We start from the raw sequence: 25,754 nt of genomic DNA, 5'->3' as shown, positions 1-25,754 counted from the left end.
ATGAGGTTGTAAGCTCCACGTAAATCCAGCTTGGTAAAAATCTTCCCCCTCCTGACTGTAGCCAAAAGGTCGTCAATTTTGGGCATGGGGAAGGCCTTGGGCTTAGTTAGTCTGTTTATGAACCGGTAGTCCACAATGAGCCTCTTCTGGGGCGTGTCTTTCTTTTTCACAAAGAAAACAGGACTGCCTCCCGCTGCTTTAGATTCCTGGATGAATCCGCGCTTGAGGTTGTGTTCTATGAACTCCCGAAGCTCTTGCAGCTCGTCTTCCGACATGGAGTACAGCTTGGCAGTTGGCAACTGCGCGCCTGGCACTAAGTCAATCGCGCAGTCGTAAGGTCTGTGAGGCGGCAATTTGTCAGCTTCCTTTTCGCAGAAAACCTCCAAGAACTCCGCGTACTTGTGAGGAACCGCTTGCACCATACTCAGATGCAGCTGCTGTTCGGCTTCTCCTCCTTGATCGGTTTGGATGCAATTCTGGGCGCAATACGATGAACAAAAGGTGATCTGCCTCTGGTACCAAGCAACCGCGGGACTGTGCCTGTCCAGCCAACTCATGCCCAACACGATGGGCGTGTCCGATAAGTGGGTGACATTGAAACTAATAAGCTCTCGATGGTCTCCAATTTGCATCATCATGGGAGGGGTTTGCTGCACCACTTGCCCCCCCAGCAACTTCCTGCCGTCTACCGTGACCACGTTCAGAGGCGTCGTTGCAGGCAGGAGCGCTATGTTATGCTGCTTGACGAACTGTAATCCCACGAAATCGGCGTTGCTTCCCGAATCGATGGTTGTTGGAACCTCGAGAAGTCGCCCATCAGGCAGCTGGAGTGTTGCTGTGAGTAAAACTGCTGGTTTGGGAGGTAAAGGGTCCATGCGCTGCAAGGATGCTGGGGACTTCTCTACAGATCCGCCTGGCTGAGCCCCAGTAGCTCTGCTTCCAGCCAGGCACTGCAGTTTCCCTGAAGCTGCTCCTCTGATTGCACCTCTGCTGTCACAGTTGCTAGTGCTGCAGTGTGCTTCTGGAGCCTCTGGGGGCACTCTTTCGCCATATGGTGTGCACTGTCGCAGATGTAACACTTCCTGGTCCCTCTAGGAGGCTTCGCTTTGGCTGCAGCAGGGATGGGGCTCTGGGATGGCTTTTGAGCCCTAGCACCACCAATCTCCATTGGCTCTTCGCCTTCCTTCCCCATTGGTGAGGGGTGCGCACGGCTGAAATCCCTGTGCACAAAAGGGAGAGCTTTTGCTTGCGCGCGCGCTTGGGGCCCCCCCTCCTCGTGCCACGGACGTCCCTCATGTCGAATTCCTATAGCCAAAGCCCGTTGCACCACGTCTTCCAGGGTCTGGGGTCTGTCCCCCCTTGCGATCTCATCCTTGACGGAGGGGCTCAATCCCTCCCAAAAAAGATCCCTGACCGGTAGACTGTCCTTCGGCCAATCTAAGGCGGTGAGCAATGCAAAAAATTTAGAATGATATTGGCGTACAGTGGCTCTCCCCTGCCTCAGCCCGTGCATCTGCCGGCGCGCAATGTCCTTATCCACAGAGGATTGAAAACAAGCATCCATTGCCTTGATAAACGCATCTGCATTGCGACGGGCTGGTCCATCTTCGCGCCACAGATTGCGTAGCCAAGCCCTGGCCTCCCCATGCAGGTGCGAAACAATAAATCCCACTCTCTCCTCCTCATCTCTAAAATCATGACGGAGTAAATGCAGTGCATACACGACATCTGCCCTGAAGTTGGGATAGTCTTGCAAGTTGCCATTAAAATGCGAAACTAGGGCACCCCCCCTCCTTCCAAGCGCAATGCCCTCCGCTCTGGAGCCCGGGGTCCCCGCCTTGTCCGCATTTTCCCACCTTGCTTGCAAATCCTGGCACGCTTTCTCCAAGTCAGCATTCTTCTTCTGCGAAGCAATGACTGCCGTTGTGAGAGTGGTAATTTGATCCCGGAGTGCAGCCAGCTGTTCCTCAGCACTCATGGCTGCCCCGTTCGTGAGCTTCGCAAAAAAAAATTTTTGCTTTCAGAGGGAGGGGGACTTTCTGTCACAGCCACCCAGGTGGGTCCCAGCTCACGAGAGACCTTACTCCGTTATAGTTTACTTACAGGAAAAGTTTATTGAAGATAATTGCTTCTTTCACAGTTCAGCATTGTGGCTGTACGTCTGTCACGTTAGACCGCCGAAGTCCCCCTCTGACTCCTCCCCTCCTCCACACCAACTTAATAGCCTGGCTCTAGACCACCTCTTCCTCTCCTTTCTTTTCCGCAGGGTCTTTCTGCCCCCCTGGGTTCTCTCTTTCCGGGATTCGCCTGAGGCTGAATCCTCTGCCGCCTCCTGCCCCCTCCTTCTGGCTTTGGGCCCGGGCTCCTCCTCTGAGCTTTCCCCACTTCCGCGCGCCTCTATGTTTGAACTTGGCGCGCGTACGTTGCTTTTGACCTTTCCTTCGTCCTCTATACTGCCCCCTGTTCCACTCTCTACCCTTTCCGGCTGAACACCTTGCTCCAACCCCCTCTCTCTGTTTTCTCCTGTTCCTCCTCCCTCCGAGAGGCTGACAACTCCACCCCCTTTACTCCGTTCCGGCTGAGACCCCTCTGACAGCGTCTGTGCTTCACTGGGCTTTCTCCCCTCCTTCCCTGACTTTTCACAGCTTCTCTCTTCTCCTGCTTTTCGCCTGATCATGCTAGCTCCCTTTTGGGAATCCTCTGACTCACTGCTTAGGCTCATAGATTCCCTTCGAATTCCGTCATCTTCTTCCTCGTCTCTCTCTCCCTCCTCCCACTCGCTTTCCGTCTCCTCTGCCATCTCCTCACTTCTCCCAGAAACCCTGACAGCGGGCGACGTCTGAACAACTTTTTTTTGAAAAAATCCCTAAGCCGCGCGGTCACAATTTCAGCAAAAATCTGACGTTCTGCAATTCATTCAAAAATGGTGCCAAACGCTTGCAAATGCTCCCCTGAAAGGCTTTCGGTGGAAACAGATGGGTTTTAATCATTGAAACAGAATTAGCGGACGACGTCTGAACAACTTTTTTTTGAAAAAATCCCTAAGCCGCGCGGTCACAATTTCAGCAAAAATCTGACATTCTGCAATTCATTCAAAAATGGTACCAAACTGTTGCAAATGCTCCCCTGAAAGGTTTTTCGGGGGAAGCAAATGGGTTTTTATTATTGGAAAGAGAATTAGCCGACGACGTCTGAACAACTTTTTTTTGAAAAAATCCCTAAGCCGCGCGGTCACAATTTCAGGAAAAATCTGACGTTCTGCAATTCATTCAAAAATGGTGCCAAACTGTTGCAAATGCTCCCCTGAAAGGTTTTTCGGTGGAAACAGATGGGTTTTTATCATTGAAACAGAATTAGCGGACGACGTCTGAACAACTTTTTTTTGAAAAAATCCCTAAGCCGCGCGGTCACAATTTCAGGAAAAATCTGACGTTCTGCAATTCATTCAAAAATGGTGCCAAACTGTTACAAATGCTCCCCTGAAAGGTTTTTCGGTGGAAACAGACGGGTTTTTATTATCAGAAAGAGAATTAGCGGGCGACGTCTGAACAACTTTTTTTTGAAAAAATCCCTAAGCCGCGCGGTCACAATTTCAGGAAAAATCTGACGTTCTGCAATTCATTCAAAAATGGTGCCAAACTGTTACAAATGCTCCCCTGAAAGTTTTTTTCGGTGGAAACAGATGGGTTTTTATTATCAGAAAGAGAATTAGCGGGCGACGTCTGAACAACTTTTTTTTGAAAAAATCCCTAAGCCGCGCGGTCACAATTTCAGGAAAAATCTGACGTTCTGCAATTCATTCAAAAATGGTGCCAAACTGTTGCAAATGCTCCCCTGAAAGGTTTTTCGGTGGAAACAGATGGGTTTTTATCATTGAAACAGAATTAGCCGACGACGTCTGAACAATTTTTTTTGAAAAAATCCCTAAGCCGCGCGGTCACAATTTCTGCAAAAATCTGACGTTCTGCAATTCATTCAAAAATGGTGCCAAACTGTTGCAAATGCTCCCCTGAAAGGTTTTTCGGTGGAAACAGATGGGTTTTTATCATTGAAACAGAATTAGCCGACGACGTCTGAACAACTTTTTTTTGAAAAAATCCCTAAGCCGCGCGGTCACAATTTCTGCAAAAATCTGACGTTCTGCAATTCATTCAAAAATGGTGCCAAACTGTTGCAAATGCTCCCCTGAAAGGTTTTTCGGTGGAAACAGATGGGTTTTTATCATTGAAACAGAATTAGTGGACGACGTCTGAACAACTTTTTTTTGAAAAAATCCCTAAGCCGCGCGGTCACAATTTCTGCAAAAATCTGACGTTCTGCAATTTATTAAAAAATGGTGCCAAACTGTTGCAAATGCTCCCCTGAAAGGTTTTTCGGTGGAAACAGATGGGTTTTTATCATTGAAACAGAATTAGCGGATGACGTCTGAACAACTTTTTTTGGGAAAAATCCCTAAGCCGCGCGGTCACAATTTCAGCAAAAATCTGACGTTCTGCAATTCATTCAAAAATGGTGCCAAACACTTGCAAATGCTCCCCTGAAAGGCTTTCGGTGGAAACAGATGGGTTTTAATCATTGAAACAGAATTAGCGGACGACGTCTGAACAACTTTTTTTTGAAAAAATCCCTAAGCCGCGCGGTCACAATTTCAGGAAAAATCTGACGTTCTGCAATTCATTCAAAAATGGTGCCAAACTGTTGCAAATGCTCCCCTGAAAGGTTTTTCGGTGGAAACAGATGTGTTTTTATCATTGAAACAGAATTAGCGGACGACGTCTGAACAACTTTTTTTTGAAAAAATCCCTAAGCCGCGCGGTCACAATTTCTGCAAAAATCTGACGTTCTGCAATTCATTCAAAAATGGTGCCAAACTGTTGCAAATGCTCCCCTGAAAGGTTTTTCGGTGGAAACAGATGGGTTTTTATCATTGAAACAGAATTAGCCGACGACGTCTGAACAATTTTTTTTGAAAAAATCCCTAAGCCGCGCGGTCACAATTTCTGCAAAAATCTGACGTTCTGCAATTCATTCAAAAATGGTGCCAAACTGTTGCAAATGCTCCCCTGAAAGGTTTTTCGGTGGAAACAGATGGGTTTTTATTATCGGAAAGAGAATTAGCGGACGACGTCTGAACAACTTTTTTTTGAAAAAATCCCTAAGCCGCGCGGTCACAATTTCTGCAAAAATCTGACGTTCTGCAATTCATTCAAAAATGGTGCCAAACTGTTGCAAATGCTCCCCTGAAAGGTTTTGCGGTGGAAACAGATGGGTTTTTATCATTGAAACAGAATTAGTGGACGACGTCTGAACAACTTTTTTTTGAAAAAAGCCCTAAGCCGCGCGGTCACAATTTCTGCAAAAATCTGACGTTCTGCAATTCATTCAAAAATGGTGCCAAACTGTTGCAAATGCTCCCCTGAAAGGTTTTTCGGTGGAAACAGATGGGTTTTTATCATTGAAACAGAATTAGCGGATGACGTCTGAACAACTTTTTTTGGGAAAAATCCCTAAGCCGCGCGGTCACAATTTCAGGAAAAATCTGACGTTCTGCAATTCATTCAAAAATGGTGCCAAACTGTTGCAAATGCTCCCCTGAAAGTTTTTTCGGTGGAAACAGATGGGTTTTTATTATCAGAAAGAGAATTAGCGGGCGACGTCTGAACAACTTTTTTTTGAAAAAATCCCTAAGCCGCGCGGTCACAATTTCTGCAAAAATCTGACGTTCTGCAATTCATTCAAAAATGGTGCCAAACTGTTGCAAATGCTCCCCTGAAAGGTTTTTCAGTGGAAACAGATGGGTTTTTATCATTGAAACAGAATTAGTGGACGACGTCTGAACAACTTTTTTTTGAAAAAAGCCCTAAGCCGCGCGGTCACAATTTCAGGAAAAATCTGACGTTCTGCAATTCATTCAAAAATGGTGCCAAACTGTTGCAAATGCTCCCCTGAAAGGTTTTTCGGTGGAAACAGATGGGTTTTTATCATTGAAACAGAATTAGCCGACGACGTCTGAACAATTTTTTTTGAAAAAATCCCTAAGCCGCGCGGTCACAATTTCTGCAAAAATCTGACGTTCTGCAATTCATTCAAAAATGGTGCCAAACTGTTGCAAATGCTCCCCTGAAAGGTTTTTCGGTGGAAACAGATGGGTTTTTATCATTGAAACAGAATTAGCCGACGACGTCTGAACAACTTTTTTTTGAAAAAATCCCTAAGCCGCGCGGTCACAATTTCTGCAAAAATCTGACGTTCTGCAATTCATTCAAAAATGGTGCCAAACTGTTGCAAATGCTCCCCTGAAAGGTTTTTCGGTGGAAACAGATGGGTTTTTATCATTGAAACAGAATTAGTGGACGACGTCTGAACAACTTTTTTTTGAAAAAATCCCTAAGCCGCGCGGTCACAATTTCAGCAAAAATCTGACGTTCTGCAATTCATTCAAAAATGGTGCCAAACACTTGCAAATGCTCCCCTGAAAGGCTTTCGGTGGAAACAGATGGGTTTTAATCATTGAAACAGAATTAGCGGACGACGTCTGAACAACTTTTTTTTGAAAAAATCCCTAAGCCGCGCGGTCACAATTTCAGGAAAAATCTGACGTTCTGCAATTCATTCAAAAATGGTGCCAAACTGTTGCAAATGCTCCCCTGAAAGGTTTTTCGGTGGAAACAGATGTGTTTTTATCATTGAAACAGAATTAGCGGACGACGTCTGAACAACTTTTTTTTGAAAAAATCCCTAAGCCGCGCGGTCACAATTTCTGCAAAAATCTGACGTTCTGCAATTCATTCAAAAATGGTGCCAAACTGTTGCAAATGCTCCCCTGAAAGGTTTTTCGGTGGAAACAGATGGGTTTTTATCATTGAAACAGAATTAGCCGACGACGTCTGAACAATTTTTTTTGAAAAAATCCCTAAGCCGCGCGGTCACAATTTCTGCAAAAATCTGACGTTCTGCAATTCATTCAAAAATGGTGCCAAACTGTTGCAAATGCTCCCCTGAAAGGTTTTTCGGTGGAAACAGATGGGTTTTTATTATCGGAAAGAGAATTAGCGGACGACGTCTGAACAACTTTTTTTTGAAAAAATCCCTAAGCCGCGCGGTCACAATTTCTGCAAAAATCTGACGTTCTGCAATTCATTCAAAAATGGTGCCAAACTGTTGCAAATGCTCCCCTGAAAGGTTTTGCGGTGGAAACAGATGGGTTTTTATCATTGAAACAGAATTAGTGGACGACGTCTGAACAACTTTTTTTTGAAAAAAGCCCTAAGCCGCGCGGTCACAATTTCTGCAAAAATCTGACGTTCTGCAATTCATTCAAAAATGGTGCCAAACTGTTGCAAATGCTCCCCTGAAAGGTTTTTCGGTGGAAACAGATGGGTTTTTATCATTGAAACAGAATTAGCGGATGACGTCTGAACAACTTTTTTTGGGAAAAATCCCTAAGCCGCGCGGTCACAATTTCAGGAAAAATCTGACGTTCTGCAATTCATTCAAAAATGGTGCCAAACTGTTGCAAATGCTCCCCTGAAAGTTTTTTCGGTGGAAACAGATGGGTTTTTATTATCAGAAAGAGAATTAGCGGGCGACGTCTGAACAACTTTTTTTTGAAAAAATCCCTAAGCCGCGCGGTCACAATTTCTGCAAAAATCTGACGTTCTGCAGTTCATTCAAAAATGGTGCCAAACTGTTGCAAATGCTCCCCTGAAAGGTTTTTCAGTGGAAACAGATGGGTTTTTATCATTGAAACAGAATTAGTGGACGACGTCTGAACAACTTTTTTTTGAAAAAAGCCCTAAGCCGCGCGGTCACAATTTCTGCAAAAATCTGACATTCTGCAATTCATTCAAAAATGGTGCCAAACTGTTGCAAATGCTCCCCTGAAAGGTTTTTCGGTGGAAACAGATGGGTTTTTATCATTGAAACAGAATTAGCGGATGACGTCTGAACAACTTTTTTTGGGAAAAATCCCTAAGCCGCGCGGTCACAATTTCAGGAAAAATCTGACGTTCTGCAATTCATTCAAAAATGGTGCCAACCTGTTGCAAATGCTCCCCTGAAAGGTTTTTCGGTGGAAACAGATGGGTTTTTATCATTGAAACAGAATTAGCCGACGAGTTCTGAACAACTTTTTTTTGAAAAAATCCCGAAGCCGCGCGGTCACAATTTCTGCAAAAATCTGACGTTCTGCAATTCATTCAAAAATGGTGCCAAACTGTTGCAAATGCTCCCCTGAAAGGTTTTTCGGTGGAAACAGATGGGTTTTTATTATCGGAAAGAGAATTAGCGGACGACGTCTGAACAACTTTTTTTTGAAAAAATCCCTAAGCCGCGCGGTCACAATTTCTGCAAAAATCTGACGTTCTGCAATTCATTCAAAAATGGTGCCAAACTGTTGCAAATGCTCCCCTGAAAGGTTTTGCGGTGGAAACAGATGGGTTTTTATCATTGAAACAGAATTAGTGGACGACGTCTGAACAACTTTTTTTTGAAAAAAGCCCTAAGCCGCGCGGTCACAATTTCTGCAAAAATCTGACGTTCTGCAATTCATTCAAAAATGGTGCCAAACTGTTGCAAATGCTCCCCTGAAAGGTTTTTCGGTGGAAACAGATGGGTTTTTATCATTGAAACAGAATTAGCGGATGACGTCTGAACAACTTTTTTTGGGAAAAATCCCTAAGCCGCGCGGTCACAATTTCAGGAAAAATCTGACGTTCTGCAATTCATTCAAAAATGGTGCCAACCTGTTGCAAATGCTCCCCTGAAAGGTTTTTCGGTGGAAACAGATGGGTTTTTATCATTGAAACAGAATTAGCCGACGAGTTCTGAACAACTTTTTTTTGAAAAAATCCCTAAGCCGCGCGGTCACAATTTCAGCAAAAATCTGACATTCTGCAATTCATTCAAAAATGGTACCAAACTGTTGCAAATGCTCCCCTGAAAGGTTTTTCGGGGGAAGCAAATGGGTTTTTATTATTGGAAAGAGAATTAGCGGACGACGTTTGAATAACTTTTTTTGAAAAAATCCCTAAGCCGCGCGGTCACAATTTCAGGAAAAATCTGACGTTCTGCAATTCATTCAAAAATGGTGCCAAACTGTTGCAAATGCTCCCCTGAAAGGTTTTTCGGTGGAAACAGATGGGTTTTTATCATTGAGACAGAATTAGCCGACGACGTCTGAACAACATTTTTTTAAAAAAATCCCTAAGCCGCGCGGTCACAATTTCAGCAAAAATCTGACGTTCTGCAATTCATTCAAAAATGGTGCCAAACTGTTGCAAATGCTCCCCTGAAAGTTTTTTCGGTGGAAACAGATGGGATTTTATTATCGGAAAGAGAATTAGCGGACGACGTCTGAACAACTTTATTTGAAAAAATCCCTAAGCGGCGCGGTCACAATTTCAGCAAAAATCTGACGTTCTGCAATTCATTCAAAAATGGTGCCAAACTCTTGCAAATGCTCCCCTGAAAGTTTTTTGGGTGGAAACAGATGGGTTTTTATTATCGGAAAGAGAATTAGCGGACGACGTCTGAACAACTTTTTTTTGAAAAAATCCCTAAGCCGCGCGGTCACAATTTCTTCAAAAATCTGACGTTCTGCAGTTCATTCAAAAATGGTGCCAAACTCTTGCAAATGCTCCCCTGAAAGGTTTTTCGGTGGAAACAGATGGGTTTTTATCATTGAAACAAAATTAGCCGACGACGTCTGAACAACTTTTTTTTGAAAAAATCCCTAAGCTGCGCGGTCACAATTTCAGCAAAAATCTGACGTTCTGCAATTTATTCAAAAATGGTGCCAACCTGTTGGAAATGCTCCCCTGAAAGGTTTTTCGGTGGAAACAGATGGGTTTTTATCATTGAAACAGAATTAGCCGACGACGTCTGAACAATTTTTTTTTGAAAAAAATCCCGAAGCCGCGCGGTCACAATTTCAGCAAAAATCTGACATTCTGCAATTCCTTCAAAAATGGTGCCAAACTGTTGCAAATGCTCCCCTGAAAGTTTTTTCGGTTGAAACAGATGGGTTTTTATTATCGGAAAGAGAATTAGCGGGCGACGTCTGAACAACTTTTTTTTGAAAAAATCCCTAAGCCGCGCGGTCACAATTTCAGCAAAAATCTGACGTTCTGCAATTCATTCAAAAATGGTGCCAAACTGTTGCAAATGCTCCCCTGAAAGGCTTTCGGTGGAAACAGATGGGTTTTAATCATTGAAACAGAATTAGCGGACGACGTCTGAACAACTTTTTTTTGAAAAAATCCCTAAGCCGCGCGGTCACAATTTCAGCAAAAATCTGACGTTCTGCAATTCATTCAAAAATGGTGCCAAACTGTTGCAAATGCTCCCCTGAAAGTTTTTTCGGTGGAAACAGATGGGATTTTATTATCGGAAAGAGAATTAGGGGACGACGTCTGAACAACTTTTTTTGAAAAAATCCCTAAGCGGCGCGGTCACAATTTCAGCAAAAATCTGACGTTCTGCAATTCATTCAAAAATGGTGCCAAACTCTTGCAAATGCTCCCCTGAAAGTTTTTTGGGTGGAAACAGATGGGTTTTTATTATCGGAAAGAGAATTAGCGGACGACGTCTGAACAACTTTTTTTTAAAAAAATCCCTAAGCCGCGCGGTCACAATTTCTTCAAAAATCTGACGTTCTGCAGTTCATTCAAAAATGGTGCCAAACTCTTGCAAATGCTCCCCTGAAAGGTTTTTCGGTGGAAACAGATGGGTTTTTATCATTGAAACAAAATTAGCCGACGACGTCTGAACAACTTTTTTTTGAAAAAATCCCTAAGCTGCGCGGTCACAATTTCAGCAGAAATCTGACGTTCTGCAATTTATTCAAAAATGGTGCCAAACTGTTGCAAATGCTCCCCTGAAAGGTTTTTCGGTGGAAACAGATGGGTTTTTATCATTGAAACAGAATTAGCCGACGACGTCTGAACAATTTTTTTTTGAAAAAAATCCCGAAGCCGCGCGGTCACAATTTCAGCAAAAATCTGACATTCTGCAATTCCTTCAAAAATGGTGCCAAACTGTTGCAAATGCTCCCCTGAAAGTTTTTTCGGTTGAAACAGATGGGTTTTTATTATCGGAAAGAGAATTAGCGGGCGACGTCTGAACAACTTTTTTTTGAAAAAATCCCTAAGCCGCGCGGTCACAATTTCAGCAAAAATCTGACGTTCTGCAATTCATTCAAAAATGGTGCCAAACGCTTGCAAATGCTCCCCTGAAAGGCTTTCGGTGGAAACAGATGGGTTTTAATCATTGAAACAGAATTAGCGGACGACGTCTGAACAACTTTTTTTTGAAAAAATCCCTAAGCCGCGCGGTCACAATTTCAGCAAAAATCTGACATTCTGCAATTCATTCAAAAATGGTACCAAACTGTTGCAAATGCTCCCCTGAAAGGTTTTTCGGGGGAAGCAAATGGGTTTTTATTATTGGAAAGAGAATTAGCGGACGACGTCTGAACAACTTTTTTTTGAAAAAATCCCTAAGCCGCGCGGTCACAATTTCAGGAAAAATCTGACGTTCTGCAATTCATTCAAAAATGGTGCCAAACTGTTGCAAATGCTCCCCTGAAAGGTTTTTCGGTGGAAACAGATGGGTTTTTATCATTGAAACAGAATTAGCGGACGACGTCTGAACAACTTTTTTTTGAAAAAATCCCTAAGCCGCGCGGTCACAATTTCAGGAAAAATCTGACGTTCTGCAATTCATTCAAAAATGGTGCCAAACTGTTACAAATGCTCCCCTGAAAGGTTTTTCGGTGGAAACAGACGGGTTTTTATTATCAGAAAGAGAATTAGCGGGCGACGTCTGAACAACTTTTTTTTGAAAAAATCCCTAAGCCGCGCGGTCACAATTTCAGGAAAAATCTGACGTTCTGCAATTCATTCAAAAATGGTGCCAAACTGTTACAAATGCTCCCCTGAAAGTTTTTTTCGGTGGAAACAGATGGGTTTTTATTATCAGAAAGAGAATTAGTGGGCGACGTCTGAACAACTTTTTTTTGAAAAAATCCCTAAGCCGCGCGGTCACAATTTCAGCAAAAATCTGACGTTCTGCAATTCATTCAAAAATGGTGCCAAACTGTTGCAAATGCTCCCCTGAAAGGTTTTTCGGTGGAAACAGATGGGTTTTTATCATTGAAACAGAATTAGCCGACGACGTCTGAACAATTTTTTTTGAAAAAATCCCTAAGCCGCGCGGTCACAATTTCTGCAAAAATCTGACGTTCTGCAATTCATTCAAAAATGGTGCCAAACTGTTGCAAATGCTCCCCTGAAAGGTTTTTCGGTGGAAACAGATGGGTTTTTATCATTGAAACAGAATTAGCCGACGACGTCTGAACAACTTTTTTTTGAAAAAATCCCTAAGCCGCGCGGTCACAATTTCTGCAAAAATCTGACGTTCTGCAATTCATTCAAAAATGGTGCCAAACTGTTGCAAATGCTCCCCTGAAAGGTTTTTCGGTGGAAACAGATGGGTTTTTATCATTGAAACAGAATTAGTGGACGACGTCTGAACAACTTTTTTTTGAAAAAATCCCTAAGCCGCGCGGTCACAATTTCTGCAAAAATCTGACGTTCTGCAATTTATTCAAAAATGGTGCCAAACTGTTGCAAATGCTCCCCTGAAAGGTTTTTCGGTGGAAACAGATGGGTTTTTATCATTGAAACAGAATTAGCGGATGACGTCTGAACAACTTTTTTTGGGAAAAATCCCTAAGCCGCGCGGTCACAATTTCAGCAAAAATCTGACGTTCTGCAATTCATTCAAAAATGGTGCCAAACTGTTGCAAATGCTCCCCTGAAAGGTTTTTCGGTGGAAACAGATGTGTTTTTATCATTGAAACAGAATTAGCGGACGACGTCTGAACAACTTTTTTTTGAAAAAATCCCTAAGCCGCGCGGTCACAATTTCAGGAAAAATCTGACGTTCTGCAATTCATTCAAAAATGGTGCCAAACTGTTGCAAATGCTCCCCTGAAAGTTTTTTCGGTGGAAACAGATGGGTTTTTATTATCAGAAAGAGAATTAGCGGGCGACGTCTGAACAACTTTTTTTTGAAAAAATCCCTAAGCCGCGCGGTCACAATTTCTGCAAAAATCTGACGTTCTGCAATTCATTCAAAAATGGTGCCAAACTGTTGCAAATGCTCCCCTGAAAGGTTTTTCAGTGGAAACAGATGGGTTTTTATCATTGAAACAGAATTAGTGGACGACGTCTGAACAACTTTTTTTTGAAAAAAGCCCTAAGCCGCGCGGTCACAATTTCTGCAAAAATCTGACGTTCTGCAATTCATTCAAAAATGGTGCCAAACTGTTGCAAATGCTCCCCTGAAAGGTTTTTCGGTGGAAACAGATGGGTTTTTATCATTGAAACAGAATTAGCGGATGACGTCTGAACAACTTTTTTTGGGAAAAATCCCTAAGCCGCGCGGTCACAATTTCAGGAAAAATCTGACGTTCTGCAATTCATTCAAAAATGGTGCCAACCTGTTGCAAATGCTCCCCTGAAAGGTTTTTCGGTGGAAACAGATGGGTTTTTATCATTGAAACAGAATTAGCCGACGAGTTCTGAACAACTTTTTTTTGAAAAAATCCCTAAGCCGCGCGGTCACAATTTCAGCAAAAATCTGACATTCTGCAATTCATTCAAAAATGGTACCAAACTGTTGCAAATGCTCCCCTGAAAGGTTTTTCGGGGGAAGCAAATGGGTTTTTATTATTGGAAAGAGAATTAGCGGACGACGTTTGAATAACTTTTTTTGAAAAAATCCCTAAGCCGCGCGGTCACAATTTCAGGAAAAATCTGACGTTCTGCAATTCATTCAAAAATGGTGCCAAACTGTTGCAAATGCTCCCCTGAAAGGTTTTTCGGTGGAAACAGATGGGTTTTTATCATTGAGACAGAATTAGCCGACGACGTCTGAACAACATTTTTTTAAAAAAATCCCTAAGCCGCGCGGTCACAATTTCAGCAAAAATCTGACGTTCTGCAATTCATTCAAAAATGGTGCCAAACTGTTGCAAATGCTCCCCTGAAAGTTTTTTCGGTGGAAACAGATGGGATTTTATTATCGGAAAGAGAATTAGCGGACGACGTCTGAACAACTTTATTTGAAAAAATCCCTAAGCGGCGCGGTCACAATTTCAGCAAAAATCTGACGTTCTGCAATTCATTCAAAAATGGTGCCAAACTCTTGCAAATGCTCCCCTGAAAGTTTTTTGGGTGGAAACAGATGGGTTTTTATTATCGGAAAGAGAATTAGCGGACGACGTCTGAACAACTTTTTTTTGAAAAAATCCCTAAGCCGCGCGGTCACAATTTCTTCAAAAATCTGACGTTCTGCAGTTCATTCAAAAATGGTGCCAAACTCTTGCAAATGCTCCCCTGAAAGGTTTTTCGGTGGAAACAGATGGGTTTTTATCATTGAAACAAAATTAGCCGACGACGTCTGAACAACTTTTTTTTGAAAAAATCCCTAAGCTGCGCGGTCACAATTTCAGCAAAAATCTGACGTTCTGCAATTTATTCAAAAATGGTGCCAACCTGTTGGAAATGCTCCCCTGAAAGGTTTTTCGGTGGAAACAGATGGGTTTTTATCATTGAAACAGAATTAGCCGACGACGTCTGAACAATTTTTTTTTGAAAAAAATCCCGAAGCCGCGCGGTCACAATTTCAGCAAAAATCTGACATTCTGCAATTCCTTCAAAAATGGTGCCAAACTGTTGCAAATGCTCCCCTGAAAGTTTTTTCGGTTGAAACAGATGGGTTTTTATTATCGGAAAGAGAATTAGCGGGCGACGTCTGAACAACTTTTTTTTGAAAAAATCCCTAAGCCGCGCGGTCACAATTTCAGCAAAAATCTGACGTTCTGCAATTCATTCAAAAATGGTGCCAAACTGTTGCAAATGCTCCCCTGAAAGGCTTTCGGTGGAAACAGATGGGTTTTAATCATTGAAACAGAATTAGCGGACGACGTCTGAACAACTTTTTTTTGAAAAAATCCCTAAGCCGCGCGGTCACAATTTCAGCAAAAATCTGACGTTCTGCAATTCATTCAAAAATGGTGCCAAACTGTTGCAAATGCTCCCCTGAAAGTTTTTTCGGTGGAAACAGATGGGATTTTATTATCGGAAAGAGAATTAGGGGACGACGTCTGAACAACTTTTTTTGAAAAAATCCCTAAGCGGCGCGGTCACAATTTCAGCAAAAATCTGACGTTCTGCAATTCATTCAAAAATGGTGCCAAACTCTTGCAAATGCTCCCCTGAAAGTTTTTTGGGTGGAAACAGATGGGTTTTTATTATCGGAAAGAGAATTAGCGGACGACGTCTGAACAACTTTTTTTTAAAAAAATCCCTAAGCCGCGCGGTCACAATTTCTTCAAAAATCTGACGTTCTGCAGTTCATTCAAAAATGGTGCCAAACTCTTGCAAATGCTCCCCTGAAAGGTTTTTCGGTGGAAACAGATGGGTTTTTATCATTGAAACAAAATTAGCCGACGACGTCTGAACAACTTTTTTTTGAAAAAATCCCTAAGCTGCGCGGTCACAATTTCAGCAGAAATCTGACGTTCTGCAATTTATTCAAAAATGGTGCCAAACTGTTGCAAATGCTCCCCTGAAAGGTTTTTCGGTGGAAACAGATGGGTTTTTATCATTGAAACAGAATTAGCCGACGACGTCTGAACAATTTTTTTTTGAAAAAAATCCCGAAGCCGCGCGGTCACAATTTCAGCAAAAATCTGACATTCTGCAATTCCTTCAAAAATGGTGCCAAACTGTTGCAAATGCTCCCCTGAAAGTTTTTTCGGTTGAAACAGATGGGTTTTTATTATCGGAAAGAGAATTAGCGGGCGACGTCTGAACAACTTTTTTTTGAAAAAATCCCTAAGCCGCGCGGTCACAATTTCAGCAAAAATCTGACGTTCTGCAATTCATTCAAAAATGGTGCCAAACGCTTGCAAATGCTCCCCTGAAAGGCTTTCGGTGGAAACAGATGGGTTTTAATCATTGAAACAGAATTAGCGGACGACGTCTGAACAACTTTTTTTTGAAAAAATCCCTAAGCCGCGCGGTCACAATTTCAGCAAAAATCTGACATTCTGCAATTCATTCAAAAATGGTACCAAACTGTTGCAAATGCTCCCCTGAAAGGTTTTTCGGGGGAAGCAAATGGGTTTTTATTATTGGAAAGAGAATTAGCGGACGACGTCTGAACAACTTTTTTTTGAAAAAATCCCTAAGCCGCGCGGTCACAATTTCAGGAAAAATCTGACGTTCTGCAATTCATTCAAAAATGGTGCCAAACTGTTGCAAATGCTCCCCTGAAAGGTTTTTCGGTGGAAACAGATGGGTTTTTATCATTGAAACAGAATTAGCGGACGACGTCTGAACAACTTTTTTTTGAAAAAATCCCTAAGCCGCGCGGTCACAATTTCAGGAAAAATCTGACGTTCTGCAATTCATTCAAAAATGGTGCCAAACTGTTACAAATGCTCCCCTGAAAGGTTTTTCGGTGGAAACAGACGGGTTTTTATTATCAGAAAGAGAATTAGCGGGCGACGTCTGAACAACTTTTTTTTGAAAAAATCCCTAAGCCGCGCGGTCACAATTTCAGGAAAAATCTGACGTTCTGCAATTCATTCAAAAATGGTGCCAAACTGTTACAAATGCTCCCCTGAAAGTTTTTTTCGGTGGAAACAGATGGGTTTTTATTATCAGAAAGAGAATTAGTGGGCGACGTCTGAACAACTTTTTTTTGAAAAAATCCCTAAGCCGCGCGGTCACAATTTCAGCAAAAATCTGACGTTCTGCAATTCATTCAAAAATGGTGCCAAACTGTTGCAAATGCTCCCCTGAAAGGTTTTTCGGTGGAAACAGATGGGTTTTTATCATTGAAACAGAATTAGCCGACGACGTCTGAACAATTTTTTTTGAAAAAATCCCTAAGCCGCGCGGTCACAATTTCTGCAAAAATCTGACGTTCTGCAATTCATTCAAAAATGGTGCCAAACTGTTGCAAATGCTCCCCTGAAAGGTTTTTCGGTGGAAACAGATGGGTTTTTATCATTGAAACAGAATTAGCCGACGACGTCTGAACAACTTTTTTTTGAAAAAATCCCTAAGCCGCGCGGTCACAATTTCTGCAAAAATCTGACGTTCTGCAATTCATTCAAAAATGGTGCCAAACTGTTGCAAATGCTCCCCTGAAAGGTTTTTCGGTGGAAACAGATGGGTTTTTATCATTGAAACAGAATTAGTGGACGACGTCTGAACAACTTTTTTTTGAAAAAATCCCTAAGCCGCGCGGTCACAATTTCTGCAAAAATCTGACGTTCTGCAATTTATTCAAAAATGGTGCCAAACTGTTGCAAATGCTCCCCTGAAAGGTTTTTCGGTGGAAACAGATGGGTTTTTATCATTGAAACAGAATTAGCGGATGACGTCTGAACAACTTTTTTTGGGAAAAATCCCTAAGCCGCGCGGTCACAATTTCAGCAAAAATCTGACGTTCTGCAATTCATTCAAAAATGGTGCCAAACACTTGCAAATGCTCCCCTGAAAGGCTTTCGGTGGAAACAGATGGGTTTTAATCATTGAAACAGAATTAGCGGACGACGTCTGAACAACTTTTTTTTGAAAAAATCCCTAAGCCGCGCGGTCACAATTTCAGGAAAAATCTGACGTTCTGCAATTCATTCAAAAATGGTGCCAAACTGTTGCAAATGCTCCCCTGAAAGGTTTTTCGGTGGAAACAGATGTGTTTTTATCATTGAAACAGAATTAGCGGACGACGTCTGAACAACTTTTTTTTGAAAAAATCCCTAAGCCGCGCGGTCACAATTTCAGGAAAAATCTGACGTTCTGCAATTCATTCAAAAATGGTGCCAAACTGTTGCAAATGCTCCCCTGAAAGTTTTTTCGGTGGAAACAGATGGGTTTTTATTATCAGAAAGAGAATTAGCGGGCGACGTCTGAACAACTTTTTTTTGAAAAAATCCCTAAGCCGCGCGGTCACAATTTCTGCAAAAATCTGACGTTCTGCAATTCATTCAAAAATGGTGCCAAACTGTTGCAAATGCTCCCCTGAAAGGTTTTTCAGTGGAAACAGATGGGTTTTTATCATTGAAACAGAATTAGTGGACGACGTCTGAACAACTTTTTTTTGAAAAAAGCCCTAAGCCGCGCGGTCACAATTTCTGCAAAAATCTGACGTTCTGCAATTCATTCAAAAATGGTGCCAAACTGTTGCAAATGCTCCCCTGAAAGGTTTTTCGGTGGAAACAGATGGGTTTTTATCATTGAAACAGAATTAGCGGATGACGTCTGAACAACTTTTTTTGGGAAAAATCCCTAAGCCGCGCGGTCACAATTTCAGGAAAAATCTGACGTTCTGCAATTCATTCAAAAATGGTGCCAACCTGTTGCAAATGCTCCCCTGAAAGGTTTTTCGGTGGAAACAGATGGGTTTTTATCATTGAAACAGAATTAGCCGACGAGTTCTGAACAACTTTTTTTTGAAAAAATCCCGAAGCCGCGCGGTCACAATTTCTGCAAAAATCTGACGTTCTGCAATTCATTCAAAAATGGTGCCAAACTGTTGCAAATGCTCCCCTGAAAGGTTTTTCGGTGGAAACAGATGGGTTTTTATTATCGGAAAGAGAATTAGCGGACGACGTCTGAACAACTTTTTTTTGAAAAAATCCCTAAGCCGCGCGGTCACAATTTCTGCAAAAATCTGACGTTCTGCAATTCATTCAAAAATGGTGCCAAACTGTTGCAAATGCTCCCCTGAAAGGTTTTGCGGTGGAAACAGATGGGTTTTTATCATTGAAACAGAATTAGTGGACGACGTCTGAACAACTTTTTTTTGAAAAAAGCCCTAAGCCGCGCGGTCACAATTTCTGCAAAAATCTGACGTTCTGCAATTCATTCAAAAATGGTGCCAAACTGTTGCAAATGCTCCCCTGAAAGGTTTTTCGGTGGAAACAGATGGGTTTTTATCATTGAAACAGAATTAGCGGATGACGTCTGAACAACTTTTTTTGGGAAAAATCCCTAAGCCGCGCGGTCACAATTTCAGGAAAAATCTGACGTTCTGCAATTCATTCAAAAATGGTGCCAACCTGTTGCAAATGCTCCCCTGAAAGGTTTTTCGGTGGAAACAGATGGGTTTTTATCATTGAAACAGAATTAGCCGACGAGTTCTGAACAACTTTTTTTTGAAAAAATCCCTAAGCCGCGCGGTCACAATTTCTGCAAAAATCTGACGTTCTGCAATTCATTCAAAAATGGTGCCAAACTGTTGCAAATGCTCCCCTGAAAGGTTTTTCAGTGGAAACAGATGGGTTTTTATCATTGAAACAGAATTAGCCGACGAGTTCTGAACAACTTTTTTTTGAAAAAAGCCCTAAGCCGCGCGGTCACAATTTCTGCAAAAATCTGACGTTCTGCAATTCATTCAAAAATGGTGCCAAACTGTTGCAAATGCTCCCCTGAAAGGTTTTTCGGTGGAAACAGATGGGTTTTTATCATTGAAACAGAATTAGTGGACGACGTCTGAACAACTTTTTTTTGAAAAAATCCCTAAGCCGCGCGGTCACAATTTCTGCAAAAATCTGACGTTCTGCAATTTATTCAAAAATGGTGCCAAACTGTTGCAAATGCTCCCCTGAAAGGTTTTTCGGTGGAAACAGATGGGTTTTTATCATTGAAACAGAATTAGCGGATGACGTCTGAACAACTTTTTTTGGGAAAAATCCCTAAGCCGCGCGGTCACAATTTCAGCAAAAATCTGACGTTCTGCAATTCATTCAAAAATGGTGCCAAACTGTTGCAAATGCTCCCCTGAAAGGTTTTTCGGTGGAAACAGATGTGTTTTTATCATTGAAACAGAATTAGCGGACGACGTCTGAACAACTTTTTTTTGAAAAAATCCCTAAGCCGCGCGGTCACAATTTCAGGAAAAATCTGACGTTCTGCAATTCATTCAAAAATGGTGCCAAACTGTTGCAAATGCTCCCCTGAAAGTTTTTTCGGTGGAAACAGATGGGTTTTTATTATCAGAAAGAGAATTAGCGGGCGACGTCTGAACAACTTTTTTTTGAAAAAATCCCTAAGCCGCGCGGTCACAATTTCTGCAAAAATCTGACGTTCTGCAATTCATTCAAAAATGGTGCCAAACTGTTGCAAATGCTCCCCTGAAAGGTTTTTCAGTGGAAACAGATGGGTTTTTATCATTGAAACAGAATTAGTGGACGACGTCTGAACAACTTTTTTTTGAAAAAAGCCCTAAGCCGCGCGGTCACAATTTCTGCAAAAATCTGACGTTCTGCAATTCATTCAAAAATGGTGCCAAACTGTTGCAAATGCTCCCCTGAAAGGTTTTTCGGTGGAAACAGATGGGTTTTTATCATTGAAACAGAATTAGCGGATGACGTCTGAACAACTTTTTTTGGGAAAAATCCCTAAGCCGCGCGGTCACAATTTCAGGAAAAATCTGACGTTCTGCAATTCATTCAAAAATGGTGCCAACCTGTTGCAAATGCTCCCCTGAAAGGTTTTTCGGTGGAAACAGATGGGTTTTTATCATTGAAACAGAATTAGCCGACGAGTTCTGAACAACTTTTTTTTGAAAAAATCCCTAAGCCGCGCGGTCACAATTTCAGCAAAAATCTGACATTCTGCAATTCATTCAAAAATGGTACCAAACTGTTGCAAATGCTCCCCTGAAAGGTTTTTCGGGGGAAGCAAATGGGTTTTTATTATTGGAAAGAGAATTAGCGGACGACGTTTGAATAACTTTTTTTGAAAAAATCCCTAAGCCGCGCGGTCACAATTTCAGGAAAAATCTGACGTTCTGCAATTCATTCAAAAATGGTGCCAAACTGTTGCAAATGCTCCCCTGAAAGGTTTTTCGGTGGAAACAGATGGGTTTTTATCATTGAGACAGAATTAGCCGACGACGTCTGAACAACATTTTTTTAAAAAAATCCCTAAGCCGCGCGGTCACAATTTCAGCAAAAATCTGACGTTCTGCAATTCATTCAAAAATGGTGCCAAACTGTTGCAAATGCTCCCCTGAAAGTTTTTTCGGTGGAAACAGATGGGATTTTATTATCGGAAAGAGAATTAGCGGACGACGTCTGAACAACTTTATTTGAAAAAATCCCTAAGCGGCGCGGTCACAATTTCAGCAAAAATCTGACGTTCTGCAATTCATTCAAAAATGGTGCCAAACTCTTGCAAATGCTCCCCTGAAAGTTTTTTGGGTGGAAACAGATGGGTTTTTATTATCGGAAAGAGAATTAGCGGACGACGTCTGAACAACTTTTTTTTGAAAAAATCCCTAAGCCGCGCGGTCACAATTTCTTCAAAAATCTGACGTTCTGCAGTTCATTCAAAAATGGTGCCAAACTCTTGCAAATGCTCCCCTGAAAGGTTTTTCGGTGGAAACAGATGGGTTTTTATCATTGAAACAAAATTAGCCGACGACGTCTGAACAACTTTTTTTTGAAAAAATCCCTAAGCTGCGCGGTCACAATTTCAGCAAAAATCTGACGTTCTGCAATTTATTCAAAAATGGTGCCAACCTGTTGGAAATGCTCCCCTGAAAGGTTTTTCGGTGGAAACAGATGGGTTTTTATCATTGAAACAGAATTAGCCGACGACGTCTGAACAATTTTTTTTTGAAAAAAATCCCGAAGCCGCGCGGTCACAATTTCAGCAAAAATCTGACATTCTGCAATTCCTTCAAAAATGGTGCCAAACTGTTGCAAATGCTCCCCTGAAAGTTTTTTCGGTTGAAACAGATGGGTTTTTATTATCGGAAAGAGAATTAGCGGGCGACGTCTGAACAACTTTTTTTTGAAAAAATCCCTAAGCCGCGCGGTCACAATTTCAGCAAAAATCTGACGTTCTGCAATTCATTCAAAAATGGTGCCAAACTGTTGCAAATGCTCCCCTGAAAGGCTTTCGGTGGAAACAGATGGGTTTTAATCATTGAAACAGAATTAGCGGACGACGTCTGAACAACTTTTTTTTGAAAAAATCCCTAAGCCGCGCGGTCACAATTTCAGCAAAAATCTGACGTTCTGCAATTCATTCAAAAATGGTGCCAAACTGTTGCAAATGCTCCCCTGAAAGTTTTTTCGGTGGAAACAGATGGGATTTTATTATCGGAAAGAGAATTAGGGGACGACGTCTGAACAACTTTTTTTGAAAAAATCCCTAAGCGGCGCGGTCACAATTTCAGCAAAAATCTGACGTTCTGCAATTCATTCAAAAATGGTGCCAAACTCTTGCAAATGCTCCCCTGAAAGTTTTTTGGGTGGAAACAGATGGGTTTTTATTATCGGAAAGAGAATTAGCGGACGACGTCTGAACAACTTTTTTTTAAAAAAATCCCTAAGCCGCGCGGTCACAATTTCTTCAAAAATCTGACGTTCTGCAGTTCATTCAAAAATGGTGCCAAACTCTTGCAAATGCTCCCCTGAAAGGTTTTTCGGTGGAAACAGATGGGTTTTTATCATTGAAACAAAATTAGCCGACGACGTCTGAACAACTTTTTTTTGAAAAAATCCCTAAGCTGCGCGGTCACAATTTCAGCAGAAATCTGACGTTCTGCAATTTATTCAAAAATGGTGCCAAACTGTTGCAAATGCTCCCCTGAAAGGTTTTTCGGTGGAAACAGATGGGTTTTTATCATTGAAACAGAATTAGCCGACGACGTCTGAACAATTTTTTTTTGAAAAAAATCCCGAAGCCGCGCGGTCACAATTTCAGCAAAAATCTGACATTCTGCAATTCCTTCAAAAATGGTGCCAAACTGTTGCAAATGCTCCCCTGAAAGTTTTTTCGGTTGAAACAGATGGGTTTTTATTATCGGAAAGAGAATTAGCGGGCGACGTCTGAACAACTTTTTTTTGAAAAAATCCCTAAGCCGCGCGGTCACAATTTCAGCAAAAATCTGACGTTCTGCAATTCATTCAAAAATGGTGCCAAACGCTTGCAAATGCTCCCCTGAAAGGCTTTCGGTGGAAACAGATGGGTTTTAATCATTGAAACAGAATTAGCGGACGACGTCTGAACAACTTTTTTTTGAAAAAATCCCTAAGCCGCGCGGTCACAATTTCAGCAAAAATCTGACATTCTGCAATTCATTCAAAAATGGTACCAAACTGTTGCAAATGCTCCCCTGAAAGGTTTTTCGGGGGAAGCAAATGGGTTTTTATTATTGGAAAGAGAATTAGCGGACGACGTCTGAACAACTTTTTTTTGAAAAAATCCCTAAGCCGCGCGGTCACAATTTCAGGAAAAATCTGACGTTCTGCAATTCATTCAAAAATGGTGCCAAACTGTTGCAAATGCTCCCCTGAAAGGTTTTTCGGTGGAAACAGATGGGTTTTTATCATTGAAACAGAATTAGCGGACGACGTCTGAACAACTTTTTTTTGAAAAAATCCCTAAGCCGCGCGGTCACAATTTCAGGAAAAATCTGACGTTCTGCAATTCATTCAAAAATGGTGCCAAACTGTTACAAATGCTCCCCTGAAAGGTTTTTCGGTGGAAACAGACGGGTTTTTATTATCAGAAAGAGAATTAGCGGGCGACGTCTGAACAACTTTTTTTTGAAAAAATCCCTAAGCCGCGCGGTCACAATTTCAGGAAAAATCTGACGTTCTGCAATTCATTCAAAAATGGTGCCAAACTGTTACAAATGCTCCCCTGAAAGTTTTTTTCGGTGGAAACAGATGGGTTTTTATTATCAGAAAGAGAATTAGTGGGCGACGTCTGAACAACTTTTTTTTGAAAAAATCCCTAAGCCGCGCGGTCACAATTTCAGCAAAAATCTGACGTTCTGCAATTCATTCAAAAATGGTGCCAAACTGTTGCAAATGCTCCCCTGAAAGGTTTTTCGGTGGAAACAGATGGGTTTTTATCATTGAAACAGAATTAGCCGACGACGTCTGAACAATTTTTTTTGAAAAAATCCCTAAGCCGCGCGGTCACAATTTCTGCAAAAATCTGACGTTCTGCAATTCATTCAAAAATGGTGCCAAACTGTTGCAAATGCTCCCCTGAAAGGTTTTTCGGTGGAAACAGATGGGTTTTTATCATTGAAACAGAATTAGCCGACGACGTCTGAACAACTTTTTTTTGAAAAAATCCCTAAGCCGCGCGGTCACAATTTCTGCAAAAATCTGACGTTCTGCAATTCATTCAAAAATGGTGCCAAACTGTTGCAAATGCTCCCCTGAAAGGTTTTTCGGTGGAAACAGATGGGTTTTTATCATTGAAACAGAATTAGTGGACGACGTCTGAACAACTTTTTTTTGAAAAAATCCCTAAGCCGCGCGGTCACAATTTCTGCAAAAATCTGACGTTCTGCAATTTATTCAAAAATGGTGCCAAACTGTTGCAAATGCTCCCCTGAAAGGTTTTTCGGTGGAAACAGATGGGTTTTTATCATTGAAACAGAATTAGCGGATGACGTCTGAACAACTTTTTTTGGGAAAAATCCCTAAGCCGCGCGGTCACAATTTCAGCAAAAATCTGACGTTCTGCAATTCATTCAAAAATGGTGCCAAACACTTGCAAATGCTCCCCTGAAAGGCTTTCGGTGGAAACAGATGGGTTTTAATCATTGAAACAGAATTAGCGGACGACGTCTGAACAACTTTTTTTTGAAAAAATCCCTAAGCCGCGCGGTCACAATTTCAGGAAAAATCTGACGTTCTGCAATTCATTCAAAAATGGTGCCAAACTGTTGCAAATGCTCCCCTGAAAGGTTTTTCGGTGGAAACAGATGTGTTTTTATCATTGAAACAGAATTAGCGGACGACGTCTGAACAACTTTTTTTTGAAAAAATCCCTAAGCCGCGCGGTCACAATTTCAGGAAAAATCTGACGTTCTGCAATTCATTCAAAAATGGTGCCAAACTGTTGCAAATGCTCCCCTGAAAGTTTTTTCGGTGGAAACAGATGGGTTTTTATTATCAGAAAGAGAATTAGCGGGCGACGTCTGAACAACTTTTTTTTGAAAAAATCCCTAAGCCGCGCGGTCACAATTTCTGCAAAAATCTGACGTTCTGCAATTCATTCAAAAATGGTGCCAAACTGTTGCAAATGCTCCCCTGAAAGGTTTTTCAGTGGAAACAGATGGGTTTTTATCATTGAAACAGAATTAGTGGACGACGTCTGAACAACTTTTTTTTGAAAAAAGCCCTAAGCCGCGCGGTCACAATTTCTGCAAAAATCTGACGTTCTGCAATTCATTCAAAAATGGTGCCAAACTGTTGCAAATGCTCCCCTGAAAGGTTTTTCGGTGGAAACAGATGGGTTTTTATCATTGAAACAGAATTAGCGGATGACGTCTGAACAACTTTTTTTGGGAAAAATCCCTAAGCCGCGCGGTCACAATTTCAGGAAAAATCTGACGTTCTGCAATTCATTCAAAAATGGTGCCAACCTGTTGCAAATGCTCCCCTGAAAGGTTTTTCGGTGGAAACAGATGGGTTTTTATCATTGAAACAGAATTAGCCGACGAGTTCTGAACAACTTTTTTTTGAAAAAATCCCGAAGCCGCGCGGTCACAATTTCTGCAAAAATCTGACGTTCTGCAATTCATTCAAAAATGGTGCCAAACTGTTGCAAATGCTCCCCTGAAAGGTTTTTCGGTGGAAACAGATGGGTTTTTATTATCGGAAAGAGAATTAGCGGACGACGTCTGAACAA

Source organism: Podarcis erhardii, assembly GCF_964252035.2.
Source record: "Podarcis erhardii genome assembly, chromosome: 2".
In the NCBI taxonomy this organism is placed as follows: domain Eukaryota; kingdom Metazoa; phylum Chordata; class Lepidosauria; order Squamata; family Lacertidae; genus Podarcis; species Podarcis erhardii.
The sequence above is the reverse complement of the archived record's forward strand: the minus strand, read 5'-3'. Positions refer to the sequence as shown.